The 26,794-nt window shown below is 38.5% G+C and overlaps 1 long non-coding RNA gene across 1 annotated transcript in view; it reads left to right on the top strand.

The window, feature by feature from the left end:
* Nucleotides 1-26,367, top strand: part of LOC102165887 — a 592,639-nt gene extending 566,272 nt beyond the window's left edge. The window contains exon 8 of the long non-coding RNA XR_002342827.1: nucleotides 25,945-26,367. This is a non-coding gene — a long non-coding RNA (uncharacterized LOC102165887). The remainder of the gene's footprint in view (nucleotides 1-25,944) is intronic.

Genomic DNA, 26,794 nt, shown 5'->3' on the forward strand with positions numbered 1-26,794 from the left:
GAGGTTGCAGGTTCGATCTCTGGCCTCACTCAGTGGGTTAAGGATCCAGCATTGCCATGAGCTGTAGTGTAGGTCACAGACTTGCCTCAGATCTGGTGTTGGCTGTGGCTGTGGTATAGCGGGGCAGCTGTAGCTCTGATTAGAGCCCTAACCCGGGAACCTCCATATGCCACAGGTACAGCCCTAAAAAAGGCACAAGACAAAATAATAATAACCAAAGAATAAAATGGAAAAATTGGATTTTATCAGCTTTAAGAACTTTTTTGTGTCCAAAGGCATGATCAAGGAAGGGAAAAAAAATCAGAAAATGTGACAAAAATATTTGCAAATCATCTAATGGATTCAGGTGCAGTATTCAGAATATGAAAAGAGCTGTTATAGCTCAGCAATAAGAAGAAAAATAATTCCATTTAAACATGAGCAAAAAGGAGTTCCTGATGTGGCACTGTGGATTAAGAATCCAACTGTAGCAGCTCAGGTTGCTGTAGAGGTAAAGGTTTAATCCTTGGCCCAGCACAGTGGGTTAAAGGAAACCAGGGTGCCACAGCTGAGGCACAGGCCACAGCTGAGGCTCAGATTTGATCCCTGGCCCAGGAACTTCCACATGCCACAGGTGCAGCCAAGGAAAAAAGAAATGGGCATAGTTTTAATAGATTCTTTTTTCCTCCAAAGACAAATAACCAATAAGTACAGGAAAGGAACCTCATTAGTCATTAGGGAAATTCAAATTAAAACCACAGTAAGATACTACTTTGTACCTTGTATGAATGCTATAATCAATAGATGAAAAATAGCAAGTGTTAGTAGGGATGCAGTGAAATTGAAAGATTATTACAGTCTTGGTGATAATGTAAAATGGTCCAGCCACTGGAAAAATTTGGCCATTCTTCAAAAATTTAAACACAGTGTTACTATATGACTTAGCAATTCCACTACCGAGCATATACTCCAAAGAACTGAAAACATCACCCAAATTTATACGCAAATGTTCATAAATAGCATTATTCATGGGAAATAGGAAAACAATCCAAGTGTTTGATGAATGGACAGAAATATGGTATAGCCATACACAGATGATTCCATTTATATAAAATGTCCATACAGACGGAAAATAGATTAGTGATTGCCAGGGACTAGGTGGAAGGGAGAACAGGGAGTGATTATTATTAAATACAGAGTTTCTTTGCGGGGGAGAATGAAAATGTTTCAGAATTTTTGCACAAATTTGTGAATATACCAAATCTTTCTAAAAAAAAAAGGTAGATTTTTTTTTTGGTATGTATATTTGCTTCCTAGGGATGTTATAACCAATCACAATTTAAAACAATAGAAATCTATTTTGTGGAGGCAGAATGTCCAAAGTCAAAGTGATGGCAGAGCCATTCTCTCTGAAGGCCCTAGGGAGACTTCTTCTTTGACTGTTCCAGCTTCTGTGGCCCCTGGTGTTTCTTAGTTTGAGGCAGCATCACTTACATCCTGCCACTTTCTTCCCTGTCTGCGAGTGTCAAATCTCCCTCTCCTTTCTATTATAAAGACCTTAGTCATTGAGCGGGCCCATTCTAAATCCAAGATAATTTTATCTTGAGACCTTTATTTACATCTGCAAATGCCCTATTTCCAAATAAGATCACAATCTGAGGTTTGAGGGGATGTGAATTTAGGGGGATACTATTCAACCCACTACAGCATGATAATGATACCTCAGTTTTTAAAAGTGGATATTAAGAACTCTAAAATAGTTAAAAAGGAGTTCCTGTTGTGGCTTGGCATGTTACAAACCCAACTAATATCCATGAGGATGCAGGTTCCATCCCTGACCTTGCTCGGTGGGTTAAGAATCCAGTGTTGCCCTGAGCTACAATGTAGGCTGCAGACGCAGGTCAGATCCACTGTTGCTGTGGCTGTCATGTAGGCTAGAAGCTGCATCTCTGATTTGAACCCTAGTCTGTGAACTTCCATATTCCACTGGTGTTGCCCTAAAAAGCAAAAAATAAAAATAAAAAATAAGTGAAATAGAGTAGTTAAAAAACCAGATGCCTAGTTCAGATCCACTTTTCTCAAAACGTTCCTTAACTACCCAAGTTTGGAACTCAATTTTTATTAAATTTCATATTCTCTCTGCTTAAAACAAGCAAGGAATAAGTAGGCAGCAGTTATCAGGTGAGTGACTGTGGTGGGCAGAAAAGTGAGCACAATAGACTAAATCCTAATAATTATGGAGTTACTAGTCTTAACTGTGTTTTAAATTAAGAAGCAATTTTGCCACTTTTGAGAGATTAATATGTTTTTCTTTCCTGCATTATTTTAAAAGAAGTTATGTGGTCCCTTCTCTGTAGCTGAATTAGTATATATAAAACCCATTATTTTGAGCACTGCTGTGCCAGGCACTGTGTCAAGCATATGTTAGTTCCCTTAATTCTTACAACCATCTTATAACATACATACTCATTATTTTATGGATTTAAAAAAATTATGGAGACTTGAATAGCTAAACAGCCCTCCTCGTGACACAACTATTCCATGTTTCAGAACTTTTTTACCACTGACATAGATTTCAGCTCTGTGCATCTTTATTATTTATCCACAACATTGCAAGTCTCCACGAAGAGTATTTAATTCTTCTAAAGGAAAACTGCTGTTTCTAGTAATACATTGTCCTCTTTTATCATGACAAATTTCAGAATTGGATAGTATTGAACTGCCATTTGGCTGTGCTTTTCACATTTCAAGTCATTTCTTTGGGGCCACACCCACAGCATATGGAATTTTCCCAGGTTAGGGGTCGAATCTGAGCTGCAGCTACCGGCCTACACCACAGCTACAGCAACACAGGAGCCGAGCCAAGCCTGCAACCTATACCCCAGCTCATGGCAATGATGGATCCTTAACCCACTGAGTGAAGTCAGGGATCAAACCCACATCTTCATGGACACTAGTCAGGTTTGTTACTTCTGAGCCACAATGGGAACTCCTCAATTTACTTCTTAACGGGTGTTCACTTGATTCCCACAACAGCACATAGATGGGGTTTAATAGAAATTATTATCCCCATTTTACAAATGAAGAGGATAAGGCTCATATTAAGGTTATTCAGCTAGTTCATGGGCTTCCATTTGTGATGAAGCTGACTCAGTTGGCTTCAAGGCCAGCTGTATAATCCACAGTATTATGTCTGTCTACGTTTCTAACGTTTCATTAAGATGGTGAATAATCCATACAACAACTTTATTAATGATGATTTCTTCCCTCAGATAAATAAACACTGTGAAGTTCTCTAATTTAATCTCACAGGAATTGTCCAACTCTTGGCTGTCCTCACAAATTTCATTGTCCATCATTATAATTCTCCCCTAGATCTCAAGGGAGAGAAATGTTTCATTCCTTCAACAATCCAAAGATAAAAGGCACTAGAGGACATATTGCCTAAACAATTAGAAAGGGAGACCTAAGATATACAGATTGGACACACATTGTAAAAGGGGGCGACATACTTAATGTGTTAGGAAAACTGAGACAAGAATTGAATTTATTTCATGCCATTTCACTTTAGCTCTGGACAGAGTCAGAGCTGAGATGTCAGTGTTGGCAGTGAGAAAGAAGAGGTTGGTGAGCTGGCATGTAAAATTAGGGAAAAGGAAGAGATCCTTGTAAGCATGAAATTTACAACTCTAAAGGGTTCAGCAAAACTCCCCTGGGCAATTAGTAAAGATTCTGCACAAACATGCATCAGCAGATAGGTGGCTCTGAACCCAACCTTTCCTGAGATGGATCAATAATTGCAGAAACTTCAGCTGATCTGGGAGTGGGGGCCCCTGGGAAGAGTATCTGAATAGAAAGCATGAATTTCTGAGACAAAATTTCAGAGCAGATTCAGCAGTTTAAAACTGGTGGTTCAAAAGAGCCTCAGAGAAAACGGCCTTTCACTAATGGGAGGTTGTGGGAAGCCAGTAAGTAGGGCTGAGGCTTTTGAAATATTTACCTTAAGGGTAAGAATGGAAGAGTCCCTCTGACTACAAGGAGTTTGGGGGCTGAGCTTTAAAGCTTCCTGTGCAGCTTTAGGCTTCCCCTAAGGCTAGGGCAGTCTTCCCAGCATATCGTAAAATATCCCTTTGGTTTTAATAATAAAAAAATAATGTTTCCAAATTTTCCCCTTCAGTCTTTAAGTATTTTAATTGCCTAAAACTGAGCTGTATCTCAGGATTCAGCACACTGGGGGTAATCTCTTATTTTTATCCAATTATAAAAACCCTTTTTAATTTTTCTTTATGCTCATAGAATTTTTCAGTAAATTTTAATTAATAGATTCTCTTTCAAGTGTTGACATTATCTCAAAAACCTGTACATTTGGTTTAAAAGTTATCACACACATACATTTCTACAAGCAATACCCACAACTTTTACTAAAAAATAACCTTCAAGTTGAGTTTGGAATTTGTCCAAATATCTTGTCATACACTTTCCCCATCCTTGCATTAACCTGTGAGTTGGGAGGACTGATCATTAACTACAGCCATCCCTAGGTGTCTGCAGGTGATTAGTTCCAGAGCTCCTTAGATATCAAAATCCAGAAATGTTTTAACTCCCATAGTTGGCCCTCCATATCCACTTTTCTACATCTGGGAATATCATCAATGGCAGATCTTGATACTGTATGTATTTATTGAAAAAGGCGGCCTACAAGTGGGTCCAGGCAATTCAAGACCATGTTGCTTAAAGGTCAGCTGAAATTTGTTCTCAATAGGTGCTGGGAGCCTGGTGATCAATTAAATTTATACTAACTCAACGAATGAATGAAGCAAGAGCCTATTTAATCTACCAAGATTTGCAAAGATCTGGTTTTCGGGAAGGCTTTGAGTTGTGCTAATGCTTCAGGATACCAAATGCTGTGCCATCAGAAGTCCTTATCTTTGACTTTTGTTAACACACACCTTTTAAGCAATATATGGCCTTTAGGTGATAACTTAGCACGTGTGATGGATATTTAACAAACTTTATAACCATCATGAAAGTCAGATGGCATTAGCCATATGTTACTGATATAAAAACTTAAGCTCAGAGAGGGCAAGAGAATTCACCAAGTTACTAAAGCTAGAAGTTGGCTGAGTCTGTATCGATCTCCATGCTATTCTAAAGCCTTGGTTCTTTGTAGCAGGCTGAGTGTCTCTCCCTCAATTACCATTTTATGAAGCTTTGAGAAGTACCTTGTTATTTGAGTTTCAGTATTTTGGATTCCAAGATAAATGTTTTACTGTATCATAGCTAAATTCCCACTGGTGTTATCATCCCCTGTAGCCTTTTCGGAAAAACAGTGAACTGGACATGCTAACCCAGACCTGCTTTCTCTCTGCTGTGCTAGAAGTGAGGTGAATTCGTGTTCAGGCTCCCAGAAAACATAAGAAAACTCTGCCCTTTCATTTGGACAGTGTCTGAGAACAAGTGATTTCTGTGACAGGGTTTATGATTTTGGTCTGGTGAATGGATAAAATTGAAGACTTAGAGGATTTGGCTGTTCTTAGGTCTCAAATGTAAAATGTTTCTGAAGCCAGCGTTCCTGCCTCACAAATGATAGGTGAAGTGTGCAGCCCTGTGATACCAAAGCTTAATGTGGCCAGACCTTGAACTTTCTGTCTCCATCTGACTTTCCAACATTTAGCGGCTGGAATACAAAACGCTCTGTGGCAGCACTGCCTCCCAGGTGTGGGAAAGAGCAAATGCGGAAAGGACTTTCAACTCAGTGGGCTTCACACAAACTAGCCCCCCGAGAGAAAATCTAAGCAGTGCTTCAGCCAGGTGCATGATGTGGTTCAGAAGCAGAAAACATTTGATTCATGAGCAGGAGGCACTAAAATAGAGCTGTGGGAAGAAAGGAGGGATCAAGCAGTGATGGAAGCAATACCGTGTGTGAGTTCCAACGTTTGCATTGCTTCACCTACCACCTCTTCATCGCTTTAATGATCAGAAAAGATCAGAGAGAGCAGGTGAGGCAGAGGGTGCCATGGGGAGAGGGCCGGGCCCAAAACATCCAGAAAAGGGAAGAGGCATTCCTTCTTCCAAGGGGAAAAGGGGACTTGCTTCCCCAAAAGGAAAGATTGACAGAGCATTGGGATTGCTTGAAAGGGCGAAAAGGCCTTAAGTCCACAGGGATTTTCAGATTCCCTTGAAAGGCTATAAAAGAAATTGTTGTTCATGCTGATGTTGCAACTGCTCCTCCTCCCCTCGCCCGCTTCCCCTTTTCCTCTTCCTCCCCATTCTCCTCCTCCCCCTCCTCCTCTCCTTTCTTCTTATTCATCATCTTCTTCATTACTTTTAAAACTTTTTTTCTGAAATAAGCTTGGCAGCCTTTGTAACAAGGTTCTTTGAGCACGCTGTATAAGTAAATCTTTTGTGTATCACTCTCTGATTTAATTTGGTGGTGACTGCTAAGACTGGAGCTGTCTTCAGGGTTTGGGGAGAATTTCATGGAGTTGAGGACAGCTTGTTATAGTTTGTGTTTGCTCACCAAAAGACCCTAGATGTTCATTTCAGGACAACAGCCTCCTACATGGGTATTCTGTAATCAGAAACTTTTAATTCTTGTCCTTTTCATCATCACATAATGAAGGCTATGGCTACAATCTAGTGATTTGAATGGCAGTCAGCATTATGGGCCCCAGGACCCAAATCAATGAAAACAGAACCCATTAAGTTAACAAACATTTAGATGTATCAACCACTGGGCTTAGCTCTCAGGAGTAGGTGTGAGGCGAACGTGATAACCACTACAGTACAGAAACACCTTCCTAGAGATAGGTGGAAATACAAAAATGGATTTAACCTATTATTTGCCCTTATAGGCTACCTTTTCTAGATATTTTTCATTTTGTTATATTGAATTTCTTTATATTGGTGATATTAATCTCAAAAACCTAACTCCTTCAAGGGAAGGTCTGATTGGGTAGAATAATCTGAGACCAGTATGAACTTTGTGTGTTAATCCTTATTAATGCAGATCTTCCCCAAGGTTAGCCCATCAAATGGGTTAACGTTGCTTGCGGTATTGATCCTTTCAGCCCTTTGGAGGCTGGGTTAAAATTTCAGGCAGTCACAGCCCCTGGGCTTGTCACCTTTGGCCTCATACATCTTCATCAAATTACCATAGTCTACTGTACAAATATTAGCATGTTCTGTGTGTACTGATGTCATTATGGCCTCTGCTACCTTGTAAACTCTAATAATTTGATGTCAACAGACATGCAAAAGATAAAGCAGTGGGAGCCCTTTCTATTCCCAGAAAACCTGACTCACACTGGCTCAAGAGGCTAATTTTGTCTACTGTTCTTAAAGCTATCACTACGGTATTGTCAAGCATTAGGCTCAATAATAGCAGCCCTTTTACAACTTGATTATATTTTCCCACAAAAGATAATCTGCTCAAAAGTTATTGATAACATGTAGGTGATTCATGCATTTTAATTTCAGGAAGTTACACAGCTGAGTGTATCTCTTCATTTTATTCCATTATTGATGGTCATATAGGCTGCTGATTTTTTTTTTTTTTTTTTTTTTGTCTTTTCTAGGGCCGAATCTACGGCATGTGGAGGTTCCCAGGCCAGGGGTCTAATCATAGCTGTAGCCACCGGCCTACGCCAGAGCCACAGCAACATGGGATCCGAGCTGCGTCTGTGACCTACACCACAGCTCATGGCAACGCCGGATCCTTAACCCACTGAGCGAGGCCAGGGATCGAACCTGCAACCTCGTGGTTCCTAGTCAGATTTGTTAACCCCTGAGCCATGATGGGAACTCCATGATTTTTTAATTATAGTAGCCAACACTTCTGCAAATAGCTGTGTGCAAATAGGCTAGGATACATCAGAGAAATGGTTCATAGGTGGGGAATATCTTCTCTTCCTAGGGAGTGTTTGCAGGTGAGTCTCTGCATCTTGTTCATGGTGATGTCTGGAGAATGGTACTGGTAATTGGTACCAGAGGGCCAGAGAGGCTTTCCATCCTAAGGTAAACATCGGCCCAAAAAAGAAGTGGCCATCCGAAATACCAGCACCTTCCCTATGGATAGAATGGCCAAGGTGTATGCTTAGACGTGAACTTGCTAAATGTGATAGATTTGGTAGATCAGTGCTCAACTTCCATTTTAGATGTCTCCTTCTTTGCCTGGCCATGGTCACCAAACCTGGAAAGTTAGAGGCTCCCTTCAATCTCTCTTAGCAGACTTGTTTTAGATTTTCCAGTTAGATATGCATGTGGAAACTTGGAAGGGAAAAAGTGAGGTGCAAGCTGGGCTGTTCTGCTGACAAGCAAGGCACAGAAGCTTTTTCTTTATTTTTCCAGCAGCAGACAGCATCCCCCAGATCCCGAGGCGGGGCGCATTTTTGCCCATGAACTGTACTTGGGTGGTGGCCCTGAAGTTGCCCATTGTGGAGACAGTTTCCTGACCCTGGGATAACAGCTGTAGGATGGTCTTCCACCCCGATTCCCCTGCAACCTCATTTTGGCAGAGAGAGCAGCATCCTAGGTGGGTCAGAAACACAGGCAGCAGTTGAAGTCATTTTCAGGTGCCCTGCATGCGGCCTGTTCCCTCAGCCTTCCTGAGAGTATTGTATGCCCCTACCTTCCTGTTTTGAATTTCTTTCTGCTTCTGATCACTAGTTTTATCTTCATTATATTCAGCTGAAACTTGGCTCATCCTCTAGGGTTTAGGAATTAGATATCTTGAACTTTACTAAATTTACCATGCTGCTCTTCCAGTATAACTAGATCAATATACACTGCTACATATATGAGTGCCTGTTTCCTTACAACTTCAATGATTTGGGGGACTGTTGAATCACTACTTCTCCTTCTCCTCCTCTTCCTCATTGTCCTCATTATTATCTGTGCATCTGATCACTTAAAATAGCAAACCGTTGGCTCCATTTGAGTGACCTGGTTATTTGCTGGCTAAGCACTTTTTCATGTTTCCTCTTTGCCTCTCTTTTCTGATAAATGCCTGATGATTTCTCTAATCTCTTGTGCTATTGATTGGTTTATAATTTTCTATGTCAATATGTAGAAGTTCTTAATATACCTGCCATCCCTGTCATTGGCTGGAAGCAGCCCGAGGCGGGGGTGATCTCGAGATAACCCAGCAATGGATTCCAGAACTCAGCCACTGAGGCCCTTAGTTATGCTCTGTAGGAAAAGGCCAATGAGACACATCCTGCCTCCTTGCACTGTTCAGATCTGCTTCTTTACTCAGGCCCAGAGGCAGTTCCTCCATGTCTTTTGTGTCCTTCTTTTCTGAAGGGAAACTAGAAAATGATGTTCGGTCAGAGGAACTAGAGGCCCAATTGCTACAGCTGATCTCAGGTTGCAACTGATCCGCTGTAGTCCATTCTAATCTCTACACCATTGGTTCCCCCCTCAGCTCCCGCTGGGTGGTTCACCTGAGGTGGGAGCAAAACCAACCTTCCTAAAGGGTCTGAAGCTTCTCGTGTCAATTCTGGATGGCTGCACATAACAATGCACAGTTTAATGAAGAAAGGGAGTGCCAGGAGGTGCAAGTCCACAGGTACTTCTCTTTGCCACCATATTGAATAAAAGGAGCCTTATCTTATCCTGATGATCAAGGTCAATTACCCCTGCTAATAGAGTGACCCCTTTTTCGCCTGCCTTTTCCTGTGAACAAGGAGTCCAAAGTGCCCTGGAAACAGGTTGACTTTTAGTTCAGTAAGATTCCCAGGTGTGTCCCTTAACGATAGTGTGCCCTTTTGGGGACCAGGAGCTATGGGGACAAAAATTTAAGATCCCCTGGTGAACCACTGGGAATTATGATAAGCAGGGCCACTCATGTCTCTACCCCTTGGTTTCTCTACTTACTGTTGGGGACAGAGCACCTTATAGAGAGATCTTTGTTTTAATAAATGCCCTGTGTTAGGAAGAGTGGCACCCATTCCTGGCTCAGTGTTTGTTTTGAGTTGGCATTTCTGTTGTACTTCTAGGAGGTCATCTTAGTGTTCTGTGAGGCCAGAAGCCCCTCAGTGTGTCACCTACAACCTGTGACTCTCCTAGATAGGGAACACTCTAGCACCTTCTTCTCCTTTTGCACTTCCTTCACTTCATAGCATTCCCTGATCCAATGGTGTGTGTGAAGTCCTGTCTGTAGATCAGGTATGTTTAAGCTCTCAGAGAGTAGTGCCAGCTTAGCTGTGTGGGCAGGAAAAGAAAACCCATACCCAGAATATATGTAGTATCCACATGAGGTTTAACAGATGGCCTTTTGGGAATAAAAAAGGATTCAGTGTAATCAACTTGCCGCCAAGTAGCCTGTTGGTCTCCCCAATGGACAGTGTCATATCCAAAGGTCCATGTTCCATTATTCTCTGTTACTGATAAGTCGGACACCCAGGGGTATTAATAGATTTGCCTTGGTGAGTGGGAGTCTGCACTGTTGGGCCCATTAATAGCCTCTTACTTTGTCATCATGACCACTCTGTTCATAAGCTTGTCATGCCACTTGTACAGTGGATGATGACGAAAGCTGGCTAAAGAACCTGGTCATTCACATTGTCTGGCTGTTCAGTCTCCATCCTGTGGTGCCTGCTTTCTGGTGGGGATTCACATGTAACATTGTGCACCCACTTCCATAGGACCCACTCATGTCTTTATCTGGAAGATGACTCCAATCTTCTAGTTCTTTTTTTTCCTAGGCCCTTGACAGGACATCTGAGGCCATTTCTTCTTCCAAAAAAAAAAAAAAAAAAAAGGCAAGTAGATTAACTGCTCAGCTCATTTGTAAAGGTACCATTCTCAACCATCTTTTAGGGCCATCCCTGAATGTGGGTCTGCCATTACTGCTCACGTTTTGTTTGCACCCGCAGACCAAGCTGAACTATCCGTCAGCCAAGGCGGGCTGCTTCTCTCCTCCCTTAGCTGAAGGAAATGTCTGTGTGGCCATAGCTACAAACTGAGGGAGAAGGACTGATGAAAATCTATAGGTGGCATAGGGTCTGGCCCATGTGTTCATGGATGTAACTTGTGTCCTCTGGTCCTGCTCAATTTCCTTCCTGAACGTGCAGGTCCATTCTATTATGGACAGGTGTCCCTAGGCCTCTCCGAACTCATGACTGTGAACCTAACAGAACCCAGCTCATAATGGGAAATTCCAAAGGCATTGTCACTTCCTGTCCCACATTCCAGTGCTCCAACTTTACCAGGACTCAGTTTGATGTCAAAAGATGTTTCTCTCTTAAAGATTTATAATTCTCATGGTTGACAGCATGGCCCTAGAATTCCAGGGGCCTGCCTTGGGGCTCTCCCATTACAGCCACTATGGTGCATCCTTTCCCACCACTGACACTTCTGGTGCCATAGCCTTTGCTAGATTATGTGACCCAAGCTGCAGCACTGATTGCACTATGATCTGGACTTACGCTAGTGACCCTTCCTACTCCAGGAAACCTTACAGTCTTTTGTGTCCCCCAGTAATTATTCTGAGGTGTGGTTGTGCTGCCTATAGTCCCAAAGGGGTCTGTCAAGCACTATATTTTCTTCTTTGTGGTGGAAGATTCAAGATGCAGCAAATGGGGATTTCTCCTTATTGCTCAATGGGTTAAGGACCTGACATTGTCTCTGTGAGGAGGTGGGTTCAATCCCTGGCCTCTCTCAGTGGGTTAAGGATCCGGCATTGCTATAAGCTGTGGCATAGGTCACAGATGCAGCTTGGAACCAGCGTTGGCTGCAGCTCCAATTTGACCCCAGCCCAGGAACTTCCATATGCCGCAGGTGTGGCCATAAAGAGAAAAAGAAAATAAAAGCAAAAAGGTGCAGCAGTTTGTTTTTTACTTTGAAATACACATCATGGTAGTCTTCTGATACTAGATCCTTCAAATTACACTGACATGTCCAGTCTCTGTAACTTGGAAGGTTTACTTTCCCATCTCTGGGATGGATATCTTGCCAAGGCTTAGAGAACACTAGTTGCTTATTTCTCATCTTGCCAACTGAGCATAATGTCATTGGTGTAATGGAGCAGCATGACATCGAGATGTCCAGGTGGTCCAGATCTCTTAGGACAATATTATAACAAAAGGCAGGAAGCCTAACACAGTCCTGAGGCATAAGCATAAATAAATAGTAGTGTCTATCCCACATGAATGCAAACTGCTTCTGACATGGTTTTCTAATTTGAATGGAAAAGATCACATTTAGAATTCCCCTTGTGGCTCAGTGGTTAGCGAACCCAACTAGCATCCATGAGGATGTGGGTTCCATCCCTGACCTTGCTCAGTAGGTTAAGGATCCTGCGTTGCTGTGAGCCGTGGTATAGGTTGCAGACGCTGCCTGGATCCGGCATTGATGTGGCTGTGGTGTAGGCCTGCAGCTACAGCTCCAGTTGGGCCCCTAGCCTGGGGACATCCATATATCACAGATACAGCTCTAAAAAGGCAAAAAGACAAAAAAAAAAAAAAAAAAAAAAAAAGAGAGAGAGAGAGAGAACACATTTGCCCAATCAGTGGCTGCATGTCACATACCTGAGACCTTATTAGTCTTTTAGATGACTACCACCTGGAGTGCTGCAGCTACAACTGGGCCCACCGCTTGACTAAGTCTGCGATAGAATGTAGTCTTTTACAGGTCAAACGACCCTCTACTACCCCCTCCAGTACAACAATATTTTTAAAACAATGCATTCATGGAAATTCACAAAACCTAAAATAGTTTAAAAAGGAACAATTGGGTGGAATTTGGTACTGGGTTGTACTAATTGTTACAATGCTGTGTCATGATTACCTCTATTTAGCTCCAAAACATTTCTGTCACTCCAAAGTAAAACTCTGTACACATTTCCCCTTTCTCTGGCATCTGACAAACAATAGTATATGTTCCTTCTCTATGGATTTATCTATAATTATGGATATTTCATGTAAATAGAATTGTACAGTATGGGACTTTATGTTTTGGAGGTCTATCCATGTAGTGTAGCACATATCAGTAGTTCATTAATTTTAATGGCCGAATAATATTCCATTATGTGTATATAACATAGTTTCATCATCTGTTCCTCCATTGATGGACATTGGGGCTATTTCTACCTATTGTGAATAGTGCTGTGGTGAACATACATCTACATGTAAATGAGTTCCTGTTTTCAGTTTTGGGGGTATATACCCAGGAGTAGAATTGTGTGGTCATGTGGTAATCCTGTCTTTCACTTTTTGAGGAACCAGCAAACTTCCACTGCCACTGAATGGTTTTGCTTATTACCAGCATTGTCCAAGGTTTTTGTTTTCTTCCCTTCCTTGCCAATACATATTATTTTCCATTTGTTTTTTAAATTAGCCATCCTAATGGGTATTAAATGGTATATTGATATCATTTTGATTTGAGTTCCCTAGTGACTAGTGATGTTGAGCATGTTTTTATGTGTTTGTTGAGCCTCTGAATATCTTCTTTGTACCATTATCAATTCTAGTCCTTTGCTTATTTTTAAATTTAATAGTCTTTTTGTAGTTGAGTTATAAAAGTTCTTTATATATCCTGGATACTAGACCTTTATCAGATACATGCTTTGACAATATTTTCACCCATTCTGTTAAGTTGTCCGTTCACTTGATGGATGTTTTTTGATGTACAAACATATTTTTTAATTAAATACAATGTCTATTTATTTTTTGTTGTTGGTCACACTTTTAGTGCTATAGATAACCAGGTCATTATTACTTTTGCATTAACTTTAGCACTCAACATAATAATGGATCCACCCTATGTTTCTCCAAAATTACTTAAAAGCTGGGTTCGGTTCTGTTATAAAATGTCAGGGACTCATTCTAATGGTCACTGCAACTTTTGAATGTCCTTTAAATCACCTTCTTTATTTTTTAATATTAAAAGTGAATGAGTACATTGGCTCATCCAGATGTATTTTTAAGTACAAGAGTTTGTCAAAGGGATAATTGCAAGTTTCCAAGTTGTCTGATTTACTAGAATGTTTAATCTTGGGGCTAGAAATAGATCTAAGGTATCACTTTCCAACTTTTATCAATGCAGAATTCCCTCTAGCTCCTCATAGATGAACATTCTACTTGAATTCTCTTGGTGACAAGGTGAACAGTACTTCAAAAGAGTCACATTGTGTGGTTGGACAGGAATCATTGTTAAAAAAACTTTTCTTCAAAATGAGATAAAACCTAACATATGGCAACTTTACCCCCCTTTGACCTAATTTTATTACCTAAAGCTGCACAGTATGAGATTATAATTTTTTTTCTTTTGTAGTAGTGCCTCAGATGTGTAAAACTGTACAATGGCTTTCGTATGTATCCAAGCTAAATAGTTACAATACCAATAGCTCTTCCAAATTCCTAATTTGGATTCTAGATAGTTCATCCTCCAGAGCACCATCCTCTAACAAAACTTTAGTTTGCCAGTGTTCTTAAAATGCAGCAATCAGAATAAGACAAAATGCTGAACTGTGATCAAAGCTAAGAGAAAAAATGTATGTGTACATTTTGGTTTTATTAATGAAACTCTGGTAGCTTTCTTATTTATTAGCAAGCCTCATTTAAATCAAGTCCCTTTCACCAACTGTCATTTGTTTCTGCATAAGTAAAAAAAAAAATTAACCCTTAAGGAGAGCTCCAAATCACTCCATGTGAATAAAGGTAATATTCCATAATGAAGTATATTATCGTGGTCTCCAAGACCACACAGGAAAACTCACAATACCTTAAAAGGGGCATGTATTATCTTAACACCAGTCTACATGAAATATATGCATCTTGTCCTGAAATGGATCCTATTCATGGGTCAACTTCTAATTTTTTTAAACAGATGGGCCTATGCCCACACTGCATCCACCAAAAGGATAAATTGTCCATCTCATATCCTCATTTTTTTCTCCTGTCCAGAATTTCTTTGTAGTATATGGGATGTGTATCTGAATGAGAAAAAGAAAGAGAGCGAGAAAGGAAATGAGAATACGTGTCAAAGTGTGGAAAAGCATATAAATTCTATGTGTAGTTACAAACAGCTATAAGATGAAAACACACGGAGTTTCATACAAATACGCATCCACATTTCCATTTTTTTGGTTCCTATTTAACTATATTTTCTTTTAAAAAAACTAAGGGATTGTGGTTTTTTTTCTGTTTTTTTTTTTTTTTTTTTTTTTTTACTGTGGTAAAATACACATACAATTTCTCATCTTAACCATTTTAAGGAGAAGTTCAGTGGCATTAAATACATTCATAGTGCTTTGCTATCACCACCCTCCATCTCCAAAACCCTTTTCATCCTGTAAAAGTGCAACTCTTAAACAATAAACATCCGTTCCTCCTTTCTTCCCGTTCCCTGGAAAATGCCATTCTACTGTCTGTCTCTGTGATTTTTGACTACTCTCAGTAATTCAAAATAGTGAAATCATACTGGTTGGGTCTCACTTCACTTAGGATAATGTTCTCAAAGTTCATTCGTGTTGTAGCATATTATGGAATGTTCTTGCATATTATGGAAAGGCTAAATAATATTCCTTCCTATGTATGTACCACATGTACCTATCCATTTATCTATCAATGAATGCGCCCACATTTTAGCTAGTGTGAATAATGCTAATATGAATATAGTTGTATAAATATCACACTGAGACTCTAATTTCGATTCTTTTATGTATATACTCAGAAATGAAATTGCTTGCTCATATGGTAATTAAATTTTTAAGTTTTTGAGGAAGCACCATGCTGCTTTTCATAGCGGTTGCACCATTTTCCAGTGCCACCAACAGTGCCCAGTTTTTCCTCTACATCTTCACCAACACTTGTTATTTTCTGTTTTTTTTTTAATATGTATATAGACATCCTGATAGGCAGTGTCTCATAGTTTGCATCTGCAGTTCCCTAAGGATTAGTGGTACAAAGAATTGTATGAGGTGTGAGGCTTAAAAGATGTGATGTCTATCAAAGACATAAATGATAATGTTATTAGAACGTGAACTCATATATCCTAAAAGAAATATTAGCAATCACTGTAATTTTCTGTAGAGCAGCTTTGGTGAATTAATTTCCCAGAAATTCTCAGATGCAGGAACAATTGTTTCTGCTTATTTATCCTTATGGACAAGAGTCCTGAAGTTACTTACTCTAATCTCTTGTGAGTATATTCAGAATGAATCAGCATTTGGGTCATATATGTCATCATCAGTGCAAATAATAAAGAATAGAGAGAAAGTCAGCTTAGGACCATGTAAAGCTAATTTTCTCGATGGGTGTGATGAAAAGCAGAAGGAGTTCTTCCTGTGTGATATATCAAGGTGATAATGTGTCCCATTAGGACAATTTGTTTTATGTTTCTTAAAATAGATATGACTGAGGAAATGACAGATGGAGGTCAGGAAAAAATTCATGAAGTCCTTCACCTTATATTCATAAATCAATGACTTGGTCCCAGAGAGTTGGCTAAAAATGTATTTCTCTTTCAGATGAAGGGGATTAGGTTGTGAAAAGAAGAATGTGTTGACTGAAATGACTGAGAACACCATCTCTGTCATTAACACTACTCTATAGGAGTACCCACAACGCAAGGAAAGTCTCTTTCACTTGCATTTTTTCCAATAACACACAGATCTCTCTCTCTCCGTCTCCTTATCCCTCTCTCTCTCTCCCTCCTCCCCTCCCTCCCATGCACACACACATACATATTTCCATTTTGTAGATAAAACCATGTGAATTTATAGTCAGAAAAATAATTGGGTTCAGCTAAGTGTTTGGCCCCTGGGAGGGAGAGTAGATAAGGAAGAAATAATTTAAATAAAAAGTGTACCAAGTATTTTCATGGGGGAAGAATTAACAATAATATCCAGAAGATGTTATGTTAAAACAATACCACTGCCTGAAAAAATAGACTTTAGATGTTTTTCATTCTAAGAAGCCAACACCACCATCAACTCCCAAAAGACATCACTGTGTGAAATGACAAGCTTGGGTTGAGAATGGAATCTTTCAAGTTCAATGTGAAATACTGATTTTTTTAAAAAGTAATTCCTTTTGAAATATAACTGTAACCTTTTCAACTTATAATCAGGTACAACCTAAACTATAATGAAGGTACTTAATGTGTCAGGAAACAAGAAGAAAGCGTTCAAATGGCAAGGTAACATTGTGAATTTCTAGTGGGATTTGCACTCTTGCTTCTATTTTTTATTGCATTCCATAAGCGTCCCCTGGGAAAAAAAAATCCTTTAAAGAAATACATTCTACAGCTTATCACTCATGTCTGAGAAAATTCGTTTAATGCTTTTGTTGGCTATGATACTGAAAATAAGTCTTGATTGAAGCAAGCACCGTCATATACTGGAGTACACAAATAGACACGTTTGCTTGGTTTATTCTCCAGTCTTGCTGCCAGAATGCAAATGAGCTTTTCCAGGCCCAGTTTCAAGCTGTCAAGTGACAAAGTGGGGAGGGGGCAGGGAAAAAAATCAATTGAGTTAACCTAGCACAGAAGTCTACAGATTAATTATGTTTTAAGAAACTGAAAACAATGTGTGTTTTGTTGGCAACCCAAAAGATTGGTGCCTGAAATACTCCTGAATATTATGTAAACAAATGGGGCCTAATTAATTGGAGAGAAAGCAGTCACTGTACCTGTGATGAGTGAGATTGTTTTCCTTTCAGACGTTTGAGTGCAGAAGCCAGGAGTCCTTTTGCAGCTGCAGAGAGCATTTATATGTTACTTATAGGATGATGATAGATCAGCATTGTGACTTCAAATGCCAAATAGGGATATGTATGCCTATCTATTTCTATTGTGCCTCCAGAGTCCTAGGGATTCAGGGGTAGTTAAGTAGGCAAGTTGTACTCATTTTGTCCCTAACATTTTCTAACAGAGATATGACCCCTGCAGCTTGAAAGTATGTTGGTTGTTGGTTGTCCTCGTCATTGCTTTTGGTCCACTTGGATAGATTGAAACCAATTTAGTACCCAGTGATTATAGAGCCATTAATTTGGTAAATCAAAAATATTAATATACATTAGGTTGGTTCTTTATCCAACCCTGACATAAACATTGGGAAGTTAACTTGTTTATGAGCTACTCAGTATTGACTGAGAATACAAGGATGGTTAGCAGTGTGCCTGTGATTAGAAAAGAAAGAGAAATTTGAGTTATAAAGGGTTCAAATGAGGAGACCTGACTATATGAAACTTCAAAGAAGGGCATGCTCGCTTCAGGCAAAATGGCAAATGCTGTCCTTCATAAGATAAAGGGACTCTAAAAATAACAGATTAAGTTAAGGCTTCCCAGCATATACAAGCATCAAGACTTTTTAGTAATAAAAAAAAAAAAAAACTTGAGTATGAACAGAAGAGAGATCCAGAGGAAAGAAAAATGAGTCGATATGCTTTGGAAAGGCAGTTGTTCACCAACTGGCATCAAGAGGTTAAGGCACTTGGAAAGACAGGAGAATAAAAGAAAATGGGCTAATTTGTTTGGCGTGAAGTGCAAGGAAGATCACCTTGGTGTTTGCAGGTTTAGATAATATTGGTGATTTTGCAGAGAGAAGTTTCAGGTTTTGAGGAAAAACACCAAATGGAAGATAACATTTTGAAATTATTTTTATGAAATTAAAAGTCAGAAGATTGGATTTAGCAATGCATTGGAAGTAAAAGTTACTTTTTTTTATTATTCTTTTTAGGGCCTTACCTGGAGCATGTGGAAGTTTCCAGGCTAGGGGTGGAATCAGAGTTGCAGCTGCCAGCCTAAACCACAGCCACAGTAATGCCAGATCTGAGCTACATCTGTGACCTACACCACAGCTTGCAGCAATGCTGGGTCCTTAACCCACCAAGAGAGACCAGGGATCAAACCCACATCCTCATGGATACTAGTCGGGTTCATTACTGCTGAGCCATAATAGGAACTCTCTGGAAGTACAGGGTACTCTGAAGATATTTTCCTGCTTTCAATTGAAAGTTAGATATGTTTTTGTCACAACTAAACATAAAATGTTGGCTAAAATCTGCAGCAGGAAACAACAAAGAACAGATTATTAATTAGGACTCTTGATCTTTGCCCAATATTTTAAATAGTTTTGCATTTATTTTATTTTAGAAAATCTAATACTTTAAGTCTATTACTGATCATGAATAAGAAAAATTACATAGTTTGTTGCATGAACACATGCTTACCTAGCATATCCTTGCAGTATATTCTCAGGTTTCACTCTACTAGTAAATATGTTTTATAACTGTGCAGTCCACAAAGTTTCAATAGATATGTTTGAATAACGTTTGCCCTCCTGAATTTATTATCTTGGTTTTGCTTAATAGTCATATTGCATTTGTTTAATAAGGAAGGGTCTTAATGCAGATGCTCTTTATGCTTTTTTTGTCAGACCCATATTCTCAGCCCTGTCCTGTAATGAATATCACAAAGAAAATTCCCTGCAAAGTACATGCCCACTAAGTTGTATTGATGAATACACAAATGCACTAACTAAATATATAGATGTGAAAAATCCCTTTATAGATTATACTCTTCGTATATGTATATGCATACACACACATACATACATACATATGTTTAAATGTGACGGCTGATATCCTAAAAATAATTTTCCTTCTTACAGTAAGCCAAGTTATACTACTTTGTTAAGCAAAAGCATTAAATTATTCTCATCTTATGCATTGCCATCTGGCATACTTATACTATTTTTTTGTGTGTGTGAATCAGAGAAAGCAATTCAAAACCAGGCATTAAATAGACTCCTAAGTAATTATCAACATATTAAGTAGTTTTTGAAGACAGGTTTGAACACATACATTCCAAAAGGATTTTCTTAGATTGATAGCCACAAGCTTTTTAATTGAGACAAATATTTTATAATATTATTGTACAATAATTTGGCAGACTTTCTATGTACATCTGCTTGAAGAGTCTTATAACATGCTACATTACAGAAGTAGTTCTGTTCTGTGATTCAGACTCATCTCCTTTTCTTTGATGTTTTTCCACGTTTTATTAATGGGGAAGGAATCCTCATAATGAAGAAAGTATCTTTATTCTGAAAAGCACCCAGATTTTGTTTGTCCTTGCAGATCTCAGGATTCTGCAGATTTGGAGGGATGGTATGTGAAGCCAATCTGCTTGATTTGTGGACCACAGTTCTTGTAAAAGTAGCCACTTATATATTCTCTCCTTAGGTCCCCCGAAAGCAAGATAACAATATCACAAGAAGACCAGTTCTGTTTTGTTACAGTTCTAGCAAAAGATGCAGGTGCTCCTTCTAACACTATTACCCTGGAGGAGTTTGCAATTCCACATGGAAGATATTTGTAATTCTTATCACCCTTGCTTACACGTCATTGATACTCTTTAAATGTGGTTCTTGGAACTGAACACAATACTGCAAATATAGCCAGACCAAGTCAAAGTATAGAGGATTCTTCACTTTCTATTTTCCTAATAGAACTAATTCACAGGCTATATTTGTCTTGTTAGGAAACACTGCAAACTGTTGCCTAACTGGTCTTGAGTCATTAAGATCATGAATATTTCTTAATTTTTTGTTTCCACAGATATTTATTCCTAAACATAGACATTTATGTTTAATGCTATTAGATCCCATTCTATTAGCTATTTCTGATTTTAACTACTAGAAAATCTTCCTTTAACAACCCATTAATCTTTATGACCATAAAAATAAAGCACCTTTTAGTACAGAAAAAGTGTAAAATGTAGGAAAAAAATGAAATTATATAATGCCTAAGGCATCAGCATTACAATTATATGTGTAACAGTTTTATATGTGGCTTTTTTCATTTAAAATTATCTTAAGGGTATTTCATTGCATTATTTAATGTTCTTTTGAAATTTGATCTCTAGTGAGGACTGAAAAATATTTGAAATATATTTAAGTAAATAACAGATAATTATTAATAGTATATTTATTCATTTTTTCTGTTGCATATAGTATTTCCTGCATTTCTCAATAACGGTAGAATAAATTACTATGTATAGAATTGAATCAAAATGTATGAATATTTAAGAGAAATCTTGATGCATATTTCCAAATTAAAATTCGTTTTCAAGATGTTATTTTACATTCCCCATAATGTCCTATACATACATGCATATGTATACATACATACAGATAAATATACATACACTATATATATATACACACATACCCACACAGGATATATATATGTGTATGTATTATAAAGCATAAACATTTATATATATATATATATATATACACATATCTCTGTGCGTGTGTGTGTATATATATATATATAGAGAGAGAGAGAGAAAAAATCTTAAGAGTATGGAAAGAAATAAAAGCTGGGAAGGTTGTACTATGAATTCTATGAATTATCATGAACTATCTTATATCTGAGTCTTAACTGTGGGGTTGAAACTGGTGTGTAGGCATAAGTGGCACGTGGCAGCATCAGGGTAGTCCAAAAATGTATACCTTGCTGTGTGTGATATAAAGGTACTATTATGGACCTGACCTGTATTTTCTTTCCTCATTTTCTTTCACAAACATTTTTGTAATGAATGGAGCCAGTAAGTCTAACATTTTAATGACATATTACCATCATATGAAAAGTTTCATATGTGAAATTCATTAAAAGGTAACAGGAAAACTACAGCCTTTAATGGAAGATGGTTAACATTGTTGCTATTCTTTCCTGAAAGGACAAATGCTCCCTTGAGTCTTTCTTGGTGGTCCCAAAGGGTTATTTAGTGAAATCTATAATATAAGTGTTTATTGACCACTATGGTTTCGGAACAGTGCTGGACACTATAGTTTACTCAGATTAAAAAGAAATATCCTGGAGTTCCTGTTGTGCCTCAGTGGAAACGAATCTGACTAGTATCCATGAGGATGCAGGTTTGATCCCTGGCCTCACTCAGTGGGTTAAGGATCCGAGGTTGCCATGAGCTGTGGTGTAGATTGCAGACTCAGCTCAGATCTGGTGTTGCTGTGGTTGTGGCATAGGCTGGCGGCTACAGCTCTGACTTGACCCCTAGTCTGGGAACTTCCATATGCTGTGAGTGCATCCCTAAAAAGAAAAAAAAAAATAATGTCCCTTTTTTCTGAAGACCTTAGTTTCTAAAAAGCAATGTTTAAATATTAATGATGCTCTGTGCAATAATGTAGATATGCACAGAGGTCCATGTCAGATGACCAGGCACCCTAGGACTTTTGGCCTTAGCCTTTACTTTCTTCTTGAACTTCAATTAATATTTCCTTTCTTCCTTAGTCTCTATTCTGTAATGAGTAAAATAGTACCTGGGAAATAAAAGATAATAGGTGGGCCAGTCATGGGCAAAGAAATCTAAATAAGCAGAAGTACACTCTATCCTAGACCCATTCTGCAATAATTACCTTTCAGTTAAGATGAATTCAAGAACCTGGCAGCAGCATTTGTTAATTTTATATCCCAGCAGTTGCTTACCAGAGTTCACACCTGTTTTCCAGTTGCCAGTAAACAGGTTCATGCTGGTCATGAAGCCAAGTCTGTTCCCTAGATAAGTTGGTGTAACCCTGTATGTTAACAACATTCATTGCTGATTTACCAGTGAAGGTACTTTGTTGCACAGCCACTGAAAAAGAGTCAGAACCAAAATGAAAAAGAGTCAGGAATGCAAATAGATCTGCAAGTTAGAGAATTCACAGACCTCAGTCCTAAATCTAGAAACTATTTTTTCCTTTTTGTGACTGCACCCGTGGCATATGGAAGTTCCTGGGCTAGGGGTCAAACCAGAGCTGCAGCTGAGGCCTACACCAAGCAAAAGCAGCACTGGATCCAAACCACATCTGTGACCTGTGCTGCAGCTTGAGGCAAGGCCAGATCCTTAACCCACTGAGTGAGGCCAGGGATCAAACCCATGTTCTAATGGAAAATTTTTCAGGCTCTTTACCTGCTGAGCCACAATGGGAACTCCTGAAAACTCTTAAGATTATTAAATGAGGCCCACTTTATAGTTTCTATCTTTGCATCCTCACAACACACAAATGGGCATTTTCAAGAAGTCAAACTATTATCTGGACATCTTCAATGTCTGGTGCAGAGAAGGGCTGCAGATGGCAATGCTTGCCATCTTATCGCTAGTGCAGTGAAGGGAGGCTACGAAGAGGTGAAATAAGGGGGAGTGAAAATTTGCTTATCAGACTGCATCAGAGGTGGGTGTGAGAAATCCCAGCTGGACACTGAGAAAACAAAAAGCCAACACCCTTCACATTTAAGGCTGTGGCCACCAGAATACTTCTTCAGCTACAGCGCAGTTAGTAGTTCAAAGATTAGTATTGCCTGTATGAGGTATTAAAAGGGAAAACTTGGAATTCCCGCTGTGGCACCACATGTTAAGAATTCAACTGCAGCAGCTCATGTCACTGTGAAGGTGTCGGTTGATCCCTGGTGAGGCGCCGTGGGTTAAAGGATCTGGTGTTGCTGAAGCTGCAGTGTAGGTCACAGCTTTGACTCAGATTCTACCCCTGGCCCGGAACTTCCTTATGCCACAGGTATGGCCATAAAAATAAAAATAATAATAAATAAAAGAGAAAATTCTAAAACTCTAAGTTCATGTGAGTAAGTAGAGGTGATGCTGGTGAATGAGAACTCAAACAGATCTTCTTTGCATTTCTGGGAAGTTCAGCAAACAGATACTCATCCAGGTCTTCATAATAGACAAAGTGGCCAAGGACTAAATCCTATTGACAATCGATTATCATTTAAGGAAATAAGAGTGTGTGAAGAAAACCAAAAAACAGCAGACAGAAAGGTAGAAGGAAAGCCAAAATATGTGATGTCACAAAGTTCAGTGAAAGAACTTTTTCTGAAAACATGGAGTGAATAAAAATAGCAAGTCCCCAGTAAGACTGGGAATGGAGAAGTTTGGACAGCAAGGTCACAGATGATTGCAGTGAAGGTGATCTGTCAGGGGAACCTAGCAGGTTAAGGCCAGATTGTTGTGAATACATGAGTAAATGGGAAGTATGAAAATAAGAGCTAGGAACAGTAGACACCAACTCCAAGGTTATGTCATAAAATTCAGTTAAGGGTGACAGAGTTGAGGCTGTTTAAATGATGTGTGATGCAATCAGATATGGTAGCAAATGATTCCCCAATCATGGGCAGTGTCACACATTTCAATCTCCCTTCCAGCTCTTCCATTTTCAAGCAGCATGACCTGTTTGTCCAGGTCTCCGTCTTTTCGTCTGTAAATGTGTCAGTATACTCTCAACCCATGCTAGTTCTTTGTTTTCTTTGAAGACCTTGCATAAAGAGGGAACAGTGACTGTAGCAAGATCTCTTGGAAAGCAGAAGGCTATAGATTCCAGAGCTCAGGTGAATGAGTTAATCTTACAAAGGAGGACGTTTTCTCTTACACGGTGGTGAATATAGAAGGCAAAACTAAAGGCTCAGTTTCATTTACACTTGTGGCTCTAGTGCTGACAGACTTCCAATTGTAAAGGCATTTATTTTCTCTGAAAAAAAAGAGGTTGAATAACCACAAAGATTACAAAGTTGATGGGTAGAAAGCTAGAGGGAATTTGCCTTAAAATAACCAGTGTAGGGATGGTGAGAGAACAGGATTGCCAGGGGCTCTTGTGTAGGCCATTGCATGTTAATAGAAAATATGTTTAAAGGAACAATACTTTGTGAAGCTCTAATTTTTCTCTGAACAGCATACCTCGCCTGGCATTTAATTAAGGAAGGATGATAACTGGTGTGGTCTAGAACCAGTGTTCTGTAAGTGGATGAGAGAGAGAATGGCAATAGACCAAGTGAGAGGAGGATATCAGAAAGTAGGGGGTCGGCCTGAAATCTAATCCAAATTGTGAAGGATGTGAGTGGGACTGGAATAGGATATAGCTTGATACTGAAACAGTAGAAAAGACTGAAGTATGAAGATCTTGGTCAGATGAAAGGCAAGTTGGGAATAAAACTAACTAGAGAATTAGGAGGGTAGAAAGTTGTATTTAAAAAAAAAACTTGGGTATTTATATATTATACATGAGACTTTTCCAGAATTTAAGGATCAGGGATGTACTAGATTGAGCAGGTATATCAGAAAGTTGAAGTAGAGTCATATTATGCTTGTTGTCCCTATATAATCCTTGATAGTTCCTTTTTCAGTTTTTTCTTTATCAAGTACTTAATGCATCATGTTTTTATTTGTAAATCAATAAATACCATATGAATACTAAACTTGAAATGTAAAACAATCAAGACTTCATTAGGAATTGATAGGCATTTAGAACGAGGCTTCATTCACACATGGATATGAGTATTTTATAGATAGTGTAATCGTCACCAGCACAAGACTCTGGATGTATTGTATATAATCTCGTTATTCTCACCAACTTTCCTCTGAATGAATGAATTCTACTTCATTCTGTTTGACATATTATCAGCTCAAACTAATAATGCTCTACTGTATTTAAGGATCACTCTTTGGCCAGGACTGATCTCTGTGGCCACTGGTTTCCTACTTATATATGTATACACAGTAAGTCACGTGTGTGTGTTTGTTTTTGAAGTTTATAATAACAATAGTATTCCCTTAGTGACCAGCACACAAAGTTACTGTGCAAAATGACCCCTCAGGTCTCTCCTAAACTTAGAGTTCAGTAGATTTTTCTTTGTCCTCATCTAAGTTTGTGTAACTGTCATACACAGTAGAGGAACACCAGGACCCTAAATAAAAAAAGGTAATTTATACTACTTTGCTTCAAATATGGTTCACATTTAAATGTAAATTAAGAAGTTAATGTACACAGGTTGAGAGATATTTTAGAATCCTATGGTCTGATCCTGTCTTTCTTGAAGAAAAGTGATGCATAATTTTGGATGATTTAGAAAAAAAGTTGTGCCCTTTCTGTCTAGTTTTTAAATGAACTTTTTGTTTTTTCTGTTATTGAATTTCTGAATTAATCTTTCTGAATTCACTGTTTTCTAGAACGAGCCTTAAGCAAATGTCTGAAACTTAGGAAACCGCCAGGAACCATAGAACCCAGCCCAAGAAGGTACTTCAAATTATCTTAGATTTGTTTTTAACTTAAGAGAAGCAATAGATTCCACTGAATCCTGAAATCAAGTGTGGAAAAGTGCCTGTTGTACAAAATTGAACCTCCCCCCAACCCAGGTTAACTCTACATTCTAACATAGAATAAAAAGTTTTATCTAAAGGATAAATTCTAGTTCTTCTCAAAGACTTCTCAGTTGACAACCCCCCACCCTGACCCAGGATAACTCCACATTCTAATATAGAATAAAAAGTTTTATCTTATGGATAAATTCTAGTTCTTCTCAAAGACTTCTCAATTGATAACATCTCTACCATGAATTCTTTATATATACCAAAGTGGCTGGAGAAAAAGAAGTACAATTTAATTATATAGCATCAAATATAACTACCAATTTATTTTTTATTGGGAAAGAGTATTTTAAGAGGCTCTGAAAGAGCAGAGAAACTAAGAATCACAAGATTAAAGGATATCTAAAATATTAATTTTGAATATTTCACACAAAAATTTTTCCTTACGTGAAAAGTACTAAATAAGTTACATTTAATTTTTATTATATATATATGTATATCACATACTTCTAATTTAATAGAAATTGGATTTAAAACATAAGGAGTAGAGGTAAAGGATGCACTGTATATCCAATTCAAATTTTATTAAAATCCAAGTATTAAATATAAACGGAAGTTACTTCTCCTAAAGGAAAGTAAATATTCACTTACCCCCCCACCAAAGTAGCTAAATTATACTATTAAGAGAAAACATATACAAGGATTGTGATAT

Source organism: Sus scrofa, chromosome 3, assembly GCF_000003025.6.
Source record: "Sus scrofa isolate TJ Tabasco breed Duroc chromosome 3, Sscrofa11.1, whole genome shotgun sequence".
NCBI lineage: Eukaryota > Metazoa > Chordata > Mammalia > Artiodactyla > Suidae > Sus > Sus scrofa.